We start from the raw sequence: 16,096 nt of genomic DNA on the forward strand, positions 1-16,096 counted from the left end.
CAGCAGTCTCATTTCCTATATTGGATTTCCATTCACACTAATCAGACTTTGGTTTTCTTCATCATACCTCTTACAGTAGGGGGTAAATTTACTAAGATTCAAGATGGTCCCGATTTTAAAGGAGATTAATCTCGCTGGAACTTGCCAAAAATTGGGTGATTTAATCCCTTGTTTTTTTACCAAATTTACCAACAGGCAGATCGAGGCTGAACGAGTTGGCCAATGATGAAGCAGAACGAGATATCTCTCCCAAGTATCTCGTTTTGCAGGAGATTACTCACCCGAGATTGCAGTGTTTTCTCTCTGCAAATCTTTCCCGAGCTAGCAGCCGGCACATATCAGTGAGATATGTGCTTGCTGCTTGTGTGTTAAGACTTGTAAAAAAGGGTTAAATCTTTTTTTTTTTCACTTATGTGAGATCCCCCTAAAAAAAAAGACAAACAAGCCCCGGGCTTGCCAGCCTTTCCTGGTTCTTAAATTTACAGGGAAAAAAATATGTAGGGTTCCACTGTAAATTTACGAACCAGCACAAGGCAGCAGGGACAGAGCTGATTTTAAATATACGGAGAAAAAAAATGGCGTGAGGTTCCCCGTATATTTAAAACCAGTCCTGGACCCTTTCTAGCAGGGGACTGATGCCACAGCCAGAGGAGCCCTTTCACCAGGCCCCCCAGCCACAGCATCAGCCCTGACCGCTAGTCAGCCCAGGCCAGGGATCCCTGGGTAGTTGAGTACCCCTCCAATAAAGACTGATAGCCCGGGGCTATCCTCGGCACCCTAGGGCAGTGGGTGCCAGGTTGATAGTGTATTTATAGTGTAAAAGAAAGGGTTAAATATTGTCTTTAGTTGTGGAACAACACGTACCAGCAAGCCTCGCCCGCATGCTGGTATTTGGAGATCCACAAATACCAGCATGCGGGACATTACGGGCCCGCTGGCACTTGTAGTTCCACAACCAAAGCAATACATAATAAACACAACATACACCGTGACAGTAAAATTTTATTATAACATCCATGCACACTCACACTCACTATCACACATACTCACCTAGTATCCAAAGAAATCCAAAGGGGTACCTATAAAAAAATCCATACTCACCTCTCCTCTTCTCCAAGGCACCAAAGGGCTAAAATTAAAAAACTAGTACCCGAATCCAAGCCGGACTGAGCAAAGCTATGTGTTTCCACATAGCTTTACTCTGCGCGAATGACCGGGACACACTTGGGCCCCATCATTGAGGGAGCCGCCAGCCAATCAGCGGGCATCTCCGTTGGAGCAGCTCGCTAATTGGCTGTGTGCGGTCAGCGTGTCTCCCCATAGACTTCTATGGGGAGAATTCTCCATTGAAGTCTGTGCTGGGAACCGTGACATTGTATCTACTGCTGTTTAGTCTTTTTGGGGGGGAACCTCACATTATTTTTTCCCTAAAATGAACCCTATTTTAACCATTTACAGAAATAAACATACACAATGATTTGTGTATGTTTCTGACCATCTCGCAGTTCAGGGGGTTGAGAGTTTGAAAAGTGATTTTGACAGAGAGTTTGCTCTTATCTCTCCCGAGCTTGTCATCCCGATTCTTGGTAAATTTGAGAGATGTATGTTTTAGGTGAAAAGTACTTCTGATTTGGCCCGATGGTGAATTGATTCGAGATTGCTATCTCACCCGAGTTTTACGAGTGAGATGAGAGAAATCTCTTTCCAACTCACCCGACTTTACCTTTAGTAAATTTGCAAGCAGGAAAAAAATGAATAAATCACCCGAGATGGTCATCTCGACCTATCTCAATTCTTAGTAAATTTACCCCTAGGTGTTTTGCTGAAATTCGGACCTTGCAGATGATCGTCTATCTGCTTGAACTTCCATGCTGATAGTCTCTGACTTAGATATATCTTCAGCTGCTGGTATGTCCAGTGACACATACTTGTTCTGCATATCAGCTTCCAACTTTTCTTCAATTTGCGTTGTTTCTTTGAAGATAACTTATCATGACTGAACAATATTTCTGGTATTTGAATTCCACAATCTGTAACCTTTGCTCTCATAGTAACAGCCAAGCATGATGCACTTTACTGACTTTGAATCCAGCTTGCGTCTTTTCTCTTTTGGTATATGCACATAGGCCGTACTTCCAAAAGTTTTCAGATGTCTTACATTTGTTTTTCTCTTTGACCATACTTCAATAGGTGTTATGTCCTTTAGGGCAACTGTGTGAGCACGTTTCTTGAGATAAACTGCTGTGGACACGGCTTCTGCCCAAAATCACTTGTCTAGGCCTGCATCTTGCTTTCTCTACTAGTGTATGGTTTGCTTGTTCACTGGCTCCATTTTCCTCTGGAGTATTGACATTGGTCAATTGATATTTCATTCCATATTTTCTTAAGAATTGTTCCACTTCTCTGTTGAGATATTCTCCCTTATCAGATCTCAGCATCTTGAGTCTGTTACCTGGTAAATTTTCTACACTTCTCTTGTAATCTGCAATCTTTTTTGCCATTGCAGATTTTTCTCTGATGAAGTATACATGTGCTATCCTTGTGAAGTCATTTATAAATGTCACAAAGTATCTGTATCAACTTACAGACTTTATTTCCATTGGAACACAGATATCTGAATGTACTATTTCAAGTAGTTTTGTAGCTCTGTTTGTTGATTTTGGAAACAGCTCACAACTTTGTTACCCCACAGTACTCACATATGGGTGTCTCTGCGTTAGTCACTGACAATCTTGTGACCGTCCCGTCCTGTAGCTTATGAACACTGTTATATTCAAGGTGGCCAAATCATCTATGTCAGAGTTCTAATGACTGCAACTTAGTTGTCATCATTGCATAACAGTACAGTATATCAAGGATGATCTTGTGTCTGTAGCTATGACAGTCCCTCTTCTGTTTCTCACAATGCACTTTCCTTTAATGAAGTAAACTCTGTGGCCTATCTGTTCTAGGCCATTGATGGCGATAAGATTTGTACCTATTTCTGATATATAAAGCACATCTTGGATCTCTGTGAATTTGGTTCTTGTTCCAATTTTTAAGCAAGCTTTAATTGTCCTGCCTTTAGTGTCTGTAAGGACTTGATTGCCAATTCCTTTGATATAATAGGGCTACCATTCTGTTAGTAGAACAGGGTTCTATACAGCTCACTGACCAGTAGTGGTGCATGATGCTGGAACAGCTTTCTGCAAGTATACACTGGGGTTCCTCACATGGAGTTGTGCAGGAGACTATTGACCCACCATGTAATTTTACATAGTACTAATATTCTCCATGCTTTCTAACAGTGAGAATAGAGGGTGACAACTCTGCTTGGGCTGTCCTCCTTCCCACACCCTCTCTCCCTCTCCCTTACCAGAGCGATGGCCATTATAAAGCATAGTCCCCAACAGTCCATGGCTGCTCCTTTGAAATGTTTGGGGGGTGAGCCGTCCCCTTGTCCCCCCATTCCAACTCTCATGCTGAGGTCCCCCATCACCCTAAATTGTTGAAAAGATTTAGTGAGTGTGTGAGATGTGTGTGGATGGTGTGGTGTGGTGTGGTGCAGTGTAGTCTTGCATTTACCCTGCTACCCATGCTCTAACCTTCAGACCGCTGAGATGTTGCAGACAGTCCAGGAATGCAGGCTGGGAGACTTCTCTCTGGTAAAAGACAGATGTAAGGACCAGTCTACTATAAGACATCAACAACAAGAAGAAGTCTACCTATTTAGAAGGTAGGTCAGGTTATAATTATCATCATCCACGGCACCAGTGGCACAGGCACCTGGTAGTAATCTCTGTGCACTTGCACTTTGACGTGATAGTTGCCAGTAGTGCCCATCTCACAAACAAACTGGCACACAGATAATGCCCTTAGTCTGTCTTAGTACCCAGACAAACATACAGACTTGGCCTATTGGGAAGACACACGCAGGGGTTACACCAAAGTCAGCCCTAGCACCTCATGTATAACAGACCTGGTCTACACAAAGACAAGCTCACAACACTAACACTATTCACCAAGGAGCATCAATATGGATGGGTCACTTCATGCGAAAATGACATAAAAGCTCTCCCTCATGACTGCAGTCGACTATATAACAGTATCTCACACTGGCTATGTGTACATGCGCTAACCCTTACTAGGCAAACTATGCTAACATCAAGTACAAGAAAATCATTGAGCAATGCAAAAGTATGATACAATAAACAAAAACATGCAAGCACCTTACCAGCAGCCTGAGAGTCTGACTGCTAGTGACAGCATGACAGATTATCCATGGGTATGCCAGCCTAAAGTGCTGCACAAAAAGAGGCAATGCCCTAGTGGTCTAGTGGGTAATAAATAAATGGAGCTTTACCCCATCAGCTGACCTTGTTTGACACAAGAGGGGCACTCAAAGGAATGGACAGCATCGCACCACTGCTGGGTCTTATTAGTTTTCCAAGCATAGTCTTCATTCAGTAAGCATAGTATGAATTCCTATTAATCTTTATACCCTAATGTCGCTATTTAGCGTTGCGTACGCACAAGAAATAATTGCTTTCCAGACTTTGATTGTGGTTCCAAAGCACAAAAAGATATTATTCACATAAAAGCATATAGTTACACGCCTTGATCTATAAAACAATTAGCACAAAGGTTATACAAAATACAAGGTACAGTCGATACATACGCATGCGCTCTGGATCCAGATTTCCCGGCATCAACTATGAAACCTCCGCCAACAGAAAGAAAGGTGACTAACTACCAGATCTAGAGTGCTTGTATATGTACCCTGGCAGGGATAGGCAATACAATAGAACGAGTTGGCATAATCCCATTGGTTCTTCCTCCTGGTTCTTCTGTTAAGATACAGTTCATATTGTAATAGTTCAGCCCTCCAACAGCTCTTTGTGTGTGTTTTCCCGCCAAAGAACAAGTCTAAACTGGCTAATAAACATTACATTACAGAGTACATTTCAATGCCTATCTCTCTATGATCCATAACTTGCAAACGCATGTTGCGATTTCCTTGCCGATGGAACCGGAAGTCTGCAAATAAACAGTGGTTTAGAATGGCACCAAACATGGTCTGCTTATCATGTACTAAACCTTAGATACCAAATATATGTATTTCACAATAGACTTGATAACGTATAAAACCTCTTAAATTAACCTTAATACTTAGGGAACCTTTTTATAAGTTTTGGTATGTGTAAGTGTAAGGATATTGCGTGTAGTCGCTAATATGCGTGGTGCGTTTTATGTGCATAGTGTTTTAATAAACAGCGCAACTGTGCGCTGTGCATCTTATATATTATATGTATGATTTAATGTGCGTATGGGGTATGGTAGGACTTTTAACAATATGCTGTAGCAATTCAGTCGCACGATGCTAATAATAGCATATTAGCATCGTACACAATGGTTCCATGCTGACGACGCAAGATGGCATCGTCAGGGGCAACATAAAATGGCGTCGCCCAATGTTAACTTGAGATCTGGTCTCAGCCAATCATCCGGTTTCAACAATAGTGATGATGAATAGGCCCCACTAAGAGATGCAGAGCTGTTCTAAAATAAAGAGATGCAGTTCTGTGATATAGTAAAGAGAAGCTAAGCTGTAATAAAAAAGAAAAATTAGAAAGACAGACTTACTGTATATGAAGACTTACAAAGAGAACAGCAGAATGAGGGTATATTTACTAAAGTGCGGGTTTATAGAAGTGAAGATGTTGCCCATAGTAACCAATTAGATTTTACTTGTCATTTATTTAACACCTTCTAGAAGATAATAGCTAGAATCTGATTGGTTGCTATGGGCAACATCTCTACTTCTATAAACCCATACTTTAGTAAATACACCCCTGAGAGTGAGAAGCAACACTGAGTGGAGTGCATACTGTATGAGCTGAGTGTACGCCTAGTGCCTGTAAATCAGTGAGGGCCTGATAAAAGAAGGGAAATATGTTTGGAATGACCAGCACTAGCATGGAGATGTATATATTTTTAATTCAATTGCCATTTCCCAATTACTATGCAGGAGTGGAGAAGGAGATGTAGATATTTTTCATTTATCGTTTTGCAACAAAGTAATGCACTGGAGGGAATTGGTATGAAATACCGAAAGTCGGGATCCTGGTGGGATCCTGACAGGGTAAACATACCGACTCTTGTTGGTCGGTATCCTAACCCTCTCCCTACCCTAACCCTCCCTGTTTGGTGCCTAACCCTAACCTCCCACCCCTAGTGCCTGAACCTAACCTCCCCCTCCCCGCATCCTAAACCTAACCCTTCCCCCTTAGTACCTAACCCTTAAACCTAACCCTAACTTTCCCCCCCATCCCGTTGCTTACCTGCAGCATCCCAGCGGTCAGGATGCCAGCGCCAGAAAACTGACGCCGGTAATGTAAGCGTCGGCATCCTGACTGGTCGGATGCCGAACATATACCCACTGGAGAAGTTCTTTCATAAAGAGAAGATATGTTGGAGTAAAAATGGTCTGTCACCCAACACAACTACCATGTAATATCATGAGCTAGGTCCCTTTCATACACCTTTCAGACATACAGCAAAAACCCAGGTTTTTGGATGTGAACGTGCATCAACTCGGGTTTTTGCTATTTGTGAACAGAAACTAACCAGGTCGAAGTCCTGGGTCTATGACCCTGCTGTGTACCAGGGTTTTTCCCAGGTGAAACCCGGGTGGCCACTAGTGTGAATGCATCCAACCTAGGTTTTTAGACCCGGGTTTTAAGAAACCGTTTTCATTAGCTATTCTGTGCACATGCAGATGACATCAACTGCAGGCATCCGGACCACATGGCTGGGGAGCAAATGAATTTAAATGTGTATTATTTTATATTTAACTTTTTTATGTGAAAATTTTGTCTTTGTATAGACCAAAACTTTTTAAAGGCTATATTCCTAATTTTCTTATATTGTAATGTAAAGATGCATTGGTTTTCAATAAAAAAAACATTTGAAACAAACAAACTTTGTGGCCTTTACTCTAAAAATGCTAATTTTTAATATTATATCATTACTGTGAACCAGTCAGTGTGAACGTATCTGATCCTGGAATTTCCCGGGTTTTGGTGTAGTGTGAATGGGGGTCTCAGACTAAAGGTGGCCACACACATGGCGATCTGCACACGATCAGCCTATGTGTACGATATGTGTACGATTTCCCTTGAAACTCTCCCCGGCAGCTCTGCACATGATCTCCAAACGATCTGCACACAATTTGGTGTCCAATCTTCAAACGATCTCTCCTGCATCCAGACTTTCACAGTGCATCACCTCCTAGATTGTCAGATCTGCCCTACTGCACGGCAGATCTGAAGATGCGATGTGCGACCATCGGGGACGCGCATCACATCGTGATCGTGAGTGGGGACTCACGATTTACTCAGGATTTGGCCATATTTAACTAGAGATGAGCGGTTCGGATTCTGTGGAATCCGAACCGCTCTGAACATTGGGGATCCGAGTCCACCCGAACCCTGTTCGGGTGTTCACCGCCTGACTCGGATCCCCGTTCGGGGCCGAACGGCGGCCGCCTGATGTTGGATTCTCACTAGAGAATCCGACATCAGGGCTCCTATTGTGTAGGGCAGATAGCGCTCTGCCCTACACAGACACAAACACACAGCCGCCAGCGGCAGCTGTGTGTTTGTTACAGCAGCCAATGAGAGTCACACAGACTCTCATTGGCTGCTGCACGGAGGGAGCCGGCTGGAGCTCACACATGAGCTCCGTCTTCCGGCTCCCTCCTCAGCGTGTGACAGCAGAGCGGACGGCGCGGGAGCGGGGATTCAGGTAAGTTTTTATTTATTTCTTTTTTACTTGTGCAAGGGCCGGCGGCGCTACTGGGGGGGTCTGCTATGTTACTGGGGGGGTCTGCTACTGGGGGTGCGGGGGGGCCATACTACAGGGGGGGCCTGGTACTGGGGGGGCTATACTACTGGGGGGGTCTGCTACTGGGGGGGCTATACTACTGGGGGGGTCTGCTACTGGGGGTTCATACTACTGAGGGGCCTGCTACTGGGGGGGGCTATACTACTGAGGGGGGTCTGCTACTGGGGGGGTCTGCTACTGGGGGGGCCATACTACTGAGGGGGGGCATACTACTGGGGGGGAATACTACTGGGGGGCTTACTACTACTGGGGGGGCATACTACTACTGGGGGGGCCATACTACTACTGGGGGCCATACTACAGGGGGGGCTACTACTGGGGGGCCATACTACTGGGGGGGCCATACTACTGGGGGGACTGCTAATGGGGGGCATACTACTGGGGGGGCCTGCTAATGGGGGGCATACTACTGGGTGGCATGCTAATGGGGGGGCATATTACTGGGGGGGCCTGCTAATGGGGGGCATACTACTGGGGGGCATTCTACTGGGGGCACTGCATAGGGGACCCTACTACTAAGGGGACTGCATAGGGGCACCACTGCTGGGGGCATTGTGTAAGGGACACCGCTACTGTGGGCATTGTGTAAAAGGGGCACTACTGTGGGCATTGTGTAAAAGGGTCACTACTGTGGGCATTGTGTAAAAGGGGCACTACTGTGTGTCGTAACATAAATAAGAGACACTACTTTATGGTGTAATGTGAATCAGGCCCTATGTGCGGTGTAATGTGATTAAGATTGTGCACTGTGACTCCTTGGGCCGTAGCCCACTATGTAAACAAGTACTGTGATGCTGCTGGCCGTACCCCATTGGGTGGGTGCACTACTTTTCATTTCTGCCACTGCTGTGTGGCAATGTGCCATAGATGTGCTTTATACTGTGGAGTCTGTGTCATTGTGCCGCTGCTTTGTCGCTTAGTAACCAGTCAGCTCACTGCAACCTTTGGCCAATAATGTTGAAAACAATATTATAAGCTGTGATATGGTCTAAATTGACTGGAAATTAATGTTATTGAGGTTAATAATACTCTAGGAAGAAAAAAAAAGACCAATTTATGTGATTTTAGCTTTTTTTGTAAATTTTTGTAAAAAAATCCAAATCCAAATCCAAAGCCAGTCACCGCAGTTTGGCAAATCCAAATCCAAAGCCGGACGACGAATTAGAACCAAATCCAAATCCGGCAAAAATGGTCCGGCGCACATCCCTATATTTAACACGATCTGTTGTTCCAATGTGTCGGAATCGGCCAGATCGGGTAAAATATCGCTATGTGTGTGGCCAGCATAAGACCTGGGATTTTCCAGGGTTGATAGACCCGGGAAGTATTAATGTATTTCCCAGGTCTTATGTCTGAGGGGAAGGGGTATTGGGGTAGATGTATGAAGCCCAGAAACGGTATCAGCGTACGTTATGTGCGCTGATACCGCTTCTCCCCGATGTATGATCGGGGTCTGGGCGGTAAATGACAGGGGCGCTACAAGATAGCAGCGCTGATAGCCTGGGCTATGTACGAACGGTCAGATCGTCTGACCATTCGGCCAGCTGTAGCTGTCGTTATCGACAGCTACAGCCTGGCGTTAGCCTATCCCCACAGCAGGGACAGCGCTGTCCCTGCTGCGGCGGCTACCGGCTCCAGGGCTCCACGCGGGGATCTCACGATACTTGCGAGATCCCGCTCATGCTCAGTGGAGCCGGCCGGGAAGAGACACAGCGCTGTTGTCTCTAGCGGGTAGCGCTGGAGGGGGGAGTTAACGCTCCCCCTCTCCGGCCGATGAGATGTTTATACATCTCATCGGTAGTGCTTCCTGCTTCGCCTCGGTAAAGAGGCGAAGCGGGAAGCGTTATAGCGGCACGTTAAGTGCCGCTATAACACATCTACCCCACTAGTCACTAATTGCCCAAACTCATAACTTGCTAGGGTTAAGGAATGCATCAGTGAGATGTTGACATGTTTACTCAGGCACCTGGTCGGCCGAATGCAGGAGTTTGAATGCCATTGCAGGGGCATGCATAAATTATCCACTGCGATGCCACACACAGCCTGAGAACGTGCGCTGAAGTAAGCAATTCCTGAGTAAGGTCTGACCTGCCCTAACTGTGCGTATGGGTCCAATCGTACTCAATTGTACCAATGTTTTCGCAGTCTTGCTAACCATTACGGATGTGTGCATAAAGTGAACAGCCTTATGTAGTGCTGCGGTGGCATTGCGATCACTATGGATTAGCATACTATCGCACTGAACTGCGTGCGTATGCTATATTGCGTACCGTAATGAGTCAGGCCCACAGTGTGTACAGTGTATTTAGACATTATCATTGTATAATTTTCAACAAACCCTGTAAACACACTTTGATCTTGTGGATCTGACACATCTGTGTAATTCTTCATCAATTCTTAATTTTACAATGAGAATTGTTCTTGAAAATGAACAATGCTGTGACTTGGCCGCCTGCGTCATGTAATGTCGTTTATTTGCTGTGTCTGTGTAAAGCTGTTGATTAGCTGTTGATTAGAACAAAACACATACACACCCAGCGCTAATCAGGTAGGAGAATCAAGTATCAATGCTGTGTAATTCTATTTGTATTTAAGCTGTTGATTAGAGCAGATTTGTCAAGTTATATTGGTCATACTGTATATATCTTCTGTCTAAAGGTACTTCCAATGGAAACATATGGGGTTTACACCACTTCTATATTATATGCTGCAAGGATGTCATTTATATATGCCAAGTTTGCATATATACAGTACACTTGCACAGAGGATTAGCGTGTAGCTAGGGCGCCCGGAGCACGTGCGTGCTATGGCGCCCCCTCTTCCCAGTATTCCAGGAAGGACGCATGTCCCACATATGGGGTTAAATTAAAGGGAAGTAAAAGTAAACATTAGGGGCAGTATCGAACTGGGGCATGGAGAGATAGATACATTATATTCCAACTCCCTAAAGTAATTCCACTTATAAAAGACACTCCAGCCCCCCTGCCACTCCAGACTGCAGTCCCGTCACTCCAGCCTTCAGTCCCCTATCACTCCAGCCTTCAGTCCCCTGTCACTCCAGCCTTCAGTCCCCTATCACTCAAGCCTTCAGTCCCCTGTCACTCCAGACTGCAGTCCCCTGCCACTCCAGCCTTCAGTCCCCTGCCACTCCAGCCTTCAGTCCCCTATCACTCCAGACTGCAGTCCCCTGTCACTCCAGACTGCAGTCCCCTGCCACTCCAGCCTTCAGTCCCCTGTCACTCCAGCCTTCAGTCCCCTGCCACTCCAGCCTTCAGTCCCCTGTCACTCCAGACTGCAGTCCCCTGTCACTCCAGACTGCAGTCCCCTGTCACTCCAGACTGCAGTCCCCTGCCACTCCAGCCTTCAGTCCCCTGCCACTCCAGCCTTCTGCTCCCTGTCACTCCAGCCTTCAGTCCCCTATCACTCCAGACTGCAGTCCCCTATCACTCCAGCCTTCAGCCCCCTGCCACTCCAGACTTCAGTCCCCTGTCACTCCAGCCCCCTGCCACTCCAGCCTTCATGCCCCTGTCATACCAGCCCCCATATCAGTGTCTCCAACCCCCCCAATCTCTTATAATACCCATTACACCCCTCATTTTGTGACCTCTTTGTCTATCAGTGCTCCCCCCCCCCTCACTGATTATAGCAGGCCTGCCCAATCAAACCCTCAGCCACTGACAGTATTAAATATATAAGTGCCCCCCCTCAATGATTATAGCAGGCCAGGCCCCATCCCCTAACAAGACTAACAGCTACTGACAGTATAAAATATATTTCCTCCCCCTCACTTATTATAGCTGACCAGGAGCTATCTCTTATAAATCCCATAACTCACTGACAGTATTAGATATAAGCAGAGCTAGCACTCACCTCTTATGTTATGACATATTCTTTTTTCTATCTTCGGACATGGCCCAGCAGGCCCGGCTCCTCTATCCGTGCGTGTGACATCATGACATCACACGCCCACGCTGCAGTCACAGAAGACAGAGCGCCCCTGGAGCTGGCACCCGGCAAGCTGTCAGTAGACAGCCGCTGAATAGACTTAAGCCAGTGGGTGCAGCCCGCAGCGCTGGTTGCCCTTTCAATTCTTCGGCGCCTGGAGCTTGCGCTCCATCAGAGCCGCCCTCCCTACGCCCCTGCACTTGCATACAAATTACACAAGGTGAATTGTGGAGCTTGCCTTTAGCTTACAATTCCTGCATTAAACTTTATTTATGTTCTTTTTCTCTGAATTGTCTTGCAGACAGGGCTGCCATCAGGGGGGGACTGCCGGGCCTGTAGTTGCAGGCCCGGAGAGAGAGGGGGCCCGGATGTCAGCAGTGGGGATAACTCATTCATTTACTGGCAGCCAGAGAGGTGAAACAATGCGCAGGTAGCATTCCATAAATTGCTGGCAGCAAGCAAATCACAGCTCGCGGACCAGCAGCCAATCAAGAGCGGCCGCTCCTGATTGGCTGCCGGGTCACGAGCAGCCAATCAGCAGCGGCCTCTCCTGATTGGCTGCTGGTCCGCAAGCTGTGATTGGCTCGCTGCCAACGTCGTATTTAGAATGACGCCGGCTCTGTTTCTTCTCCCTGGCTACCGATGCAATTCACAACGCTGAAATCCAGGCCCGGTTTTCTCCATGCCTGACTGGCTGCCAGTGACAGGTAAGCATACTGACCCTTCCCTGCACTCGCTTTATAGTCCAGCCAGCCTTCCCTGCACACCCTTCCCAGTCCAGCCATCCTTGTCTGTCCTTTCCCCCCTCTACTCCAGCCGGCCTTCCCTGCCCTGTGCCCCCCCTAGTCCAGCCAGCCTTCCCTGCCCTGTGCCCCCCCCTTTTCTAGCCAGCCATCCCAGCCCTGTACCATCCCTAGTCCAGTCAGCCTACCCAGCCCTGTACCCCCCCTAGTCCAGCCAATCTTCCCAGCCCTGTGTCCTCCCCTAATCCAGCCATCCCTGTGCCCCCCCCTAGTCCAGCCAGCCTTCCCAGCCCTGTGGACCCCTCCCCCACCTAGTCCAGCCAGCCTTTCCAGCTCTGTCTATTTTGTCAGTACCGGGCCCCATCATTTCTGATGGCAGCCCTGCTTGCAGAATTCACATGAAAAACATAATGTTTCTGTGGTTTGTGTTTTGTATCATCTACTGTTACTTGTGGGACTGGTGCCAGCAGCAGTAAGCCTTTGTGGGATGCCTGACACAGAGGTGAGAACCATTTGAGGATCTTACCTCTATTTATTGCACTGTTAGGTACTGCATCAGGTTATACAGATGTGTCCTCATACATCATTGCTGAAGTTGCACCAAACAGCCCTCACCGCTCGCAGGGCCCTTGGTAGAGCCAGTCATCTTTTTTGCGTCTTTTTTTGCAGAAAATGTGATGCATGTGATCACAATGCAATGCGACTAGAACGCACCAGAAGACTGTGCTGATTAATATGCTATGTGACACTACTATGCTGTGTGCGACTGAGTCTCCAAATCTATATATATGAAGTGCTATTATGCAGCTTTTTGTCACTCCAAGTTCCATTGTGCTACTCAGTCGCACACAGATATGCAAATGTCATCGTATTTGTCACTGCCTGCATCTGCAATCTCGTACACACAAAACATGGCTCCAGTGTCAATTCAGGCGACCATAGAGTCACTGGGGAGGCCGATTATCAAAGGATCTGCTTATGCGGCTGTGAATGAGTACAGAGTTGTTTGGATTTGCAATGACACCTGCAGACGTTTCAATACAAATCCTGGCATCTGTGGCATTAGCATATTTTTGCATATCCTCTGCGAACACACACACAGCGTTGGCATTACGTTCAACTCTGAATAAGGCCCATAGTGTTTGTTCAACTTGCAAGAGACAGTGGTTAATTTCTACAGCTGTGGCTCTTCACTCCATTTAAATGTAGTCACAAAGCCATATGTGGCAAACCAGTATTAATTCACCAAAAGTTGTGTGTGGTATAATTACCCTGTGCTCAATTGTAAATAGCTTCATTCTCTAACAGGCCCATCCAGAGTTCTAGGGGGCCCCGATGCAGGTTGTAGGTACAGTGATGGGAGAGTTGGCAATTGCTATGCCCCAATGGGGCCATTTTAAATAAAGTGTGGTTACATCCTGCTTGTTAAGGAGATTTTAGCTGAGGAATGTTACTGAACCTGCACCCATAAAAGAAGGCCATATAATGATGGACCATGTTATCCAATAATACTTCTGTTAGTCCATAGGAGCCATCTCTATGGGTGATGTAAGTGCATGAGCACTCCAAGAACTGTGTTGCAACTTGCCATTTCTATGCCTTACATTTGGGGTAGTAACAAAAGCACCCCAATCATCCTAAATAGTTGAATTACACAGTATGAGTTATACCAAAAACTACATAGAAGGAAATGTCAATGCAATATAAGTGTGATTGCAAGACCACTGGGCCTGATTCAGACCCGGTCGCAAGCGCTGAGCGCTCGCAACCGGGTCGATGGTGGCCCACAGCGCATGCGCACGACGGAGCTGGTCTCACACCAAAGGGGGCAAGCTGTCGATGTTGAATGACAGCTCGTCCCCTTTGGTGGGCGGGCCAGGGGGATGGCTGCCCAAACTGAGGCGTTCCCATGAGAACGCCTGCCATTTGGGGGCGGCCCCACTGACATCACGAGTGATGTCAGTGGAGAGATTCCGGCTCTGTTAGAGCCAAAATCTCTCTGGGGCTTGCGCCAACGAGACCCTACCACAAGGGTCTCGTTGCAAGCCCAATGGTCGCGATGGTCTTGACCATCGCGACCATCATCATGGCCGCTCGCAATAGCTGTGGGTGGTCACCCACAGCTATGCGAGCGGCCAAGAGGCCGATCCAAAAAAAAAAGCCCAGCCGTGATTCAGAGCGAGCACTCAGTCAGAGCGAGCGGCTCTGAATCAGGCCCACTGTACAGTATGTCAAATATACTGTATAGTGAATTTTGAAAAACCATGGTGGAATATGTTGCAATGCAAGGGGTAGAATGAAATAAGAAACACTGCCCATATAATACATGCTACATAGAAATACAAGTATTCTGTGATTTTCTACTAATTAGGAAATGCCATCCTTCACATTTTTAAATTGGACCACACATTTGGGGGCTGATTCTCAGTCATAGGCATAGTGCCTGTAGTTTCGGGCAGTCTCAGAAGTCTGATTTACTACTGTATGCTAATGCCAAAATCCATAGGGCTAAAGTGGGGATTCATGCGTCTGCAAGCAGGAAGCCGTGCTGCCCAGCGGCGTATCTATATAGGGTGCAGGGTGTACGGGTCACACGGGACCCTAGGACCAGGGGGGCCCACACCACACACCCGGCACCCATATTTTTAATACTTACCTCTCCAGAGTCCCACATCGGCGATATCAGCGCTGTAAAAATCACTTTGAAAATAGCTGCTGTGGTAGTGCCTAGAGTCTACTGCTGTGGCGCTGCCCTCAGTGCACTGCCGGCCGCCGAAGAGGAAGGAGTAGGCCCCCAGACGGAGAATGCACACTGGCCCCCTCATCTGTTAAAACGCCCCTGTTGCCGCCCATTGATTTGCCGCCGCAACTGTCTTCAATAATATCAGCAAGACATCTGTCAGAATAAGGCTTCCCTTCCCTGTACACATGATATAGAATAGCACAGAGTTTTAGGTACACACCCACCACACTCCTACAAGACAGGGCGGCTATGAGCGCTCCCATTGTACCCAGTCAGTTTTTACCCTGGAATGCCCAATTTCATGATAGGACAGATCCATCCCAGTTGCATCTGAATAGGATGGAAATATGCAAAAATGTGTATATTCGCACCTGCACATGTGCTGTATGCAAAAACTTGCCACTTGCATCTGTGCACTTGGTCCTGCAGCATAACAGTTTTTGGAAAATGCTATTTACTTGTGCTATATGCTGTTATATGTTGCCCTGGGACATTCCCAGGAACAAATTATTTCAAAATGTTGACAAATATTAGTAAACGAGCTGACAGTTGAAACTCTTCCCAGAATATCACTGTACTTATTTACCTGGCAACCGATTTCCAACAAAACTCAGGGAAAGTATCTAGTGGTTGAGTTTTTGTTTGTCTGATGTTTCTAGGATTGGGGTACAGTGGTAAAGAGCTAATTAAATTATGCGCAGTACTGCCTTTATTTTCACCAAAATGACATTATACAAAGATGGTTTAATAAATAAGGTAGCAATACCTCACATTGCAAAAA

At 46.6% G+C, this 16,096-nt stretch overlaps 1 long non-coding RNA gene across 1 annotated transcript in view; it reads left to right on the forward strand.

Annotated features, from left to right (window-relative positions):
• The first annotated feature begins 12,471 nt into the window (after nt 1-12,471).
• The window catches only part of LOC148481897 (uncharacterized), an 86,841-nt gene continuing 83,216 nt past the window's right edge, over nt 12,472-16,096 (forward strand). Inside the window, exon 1 of the long non-coding RNA XR_015871815.1 lies at nt 12,472-12,536. This is a non-coding gene — a long non-coding RNA (uncharacterized LOC148481897). The remainder of the gene's footprint in view (nt 12,537-16,096) is intronic.

Source organism: Taudactylus pleione, unplaced genomic scaffold (genome assembly GCF_031769625.1).
Source record: "Taudactylus pleione unplaced genomic scaffold, aTauple2 ptg000556l, whole genome shotgun sequence".
NCBI classification, from domain to species: Eukaryota; Metazoa; Chordata; class Amphibia; order Anura; family Myobatrachidae; genus Taudactylus; species Taudactylus pleione.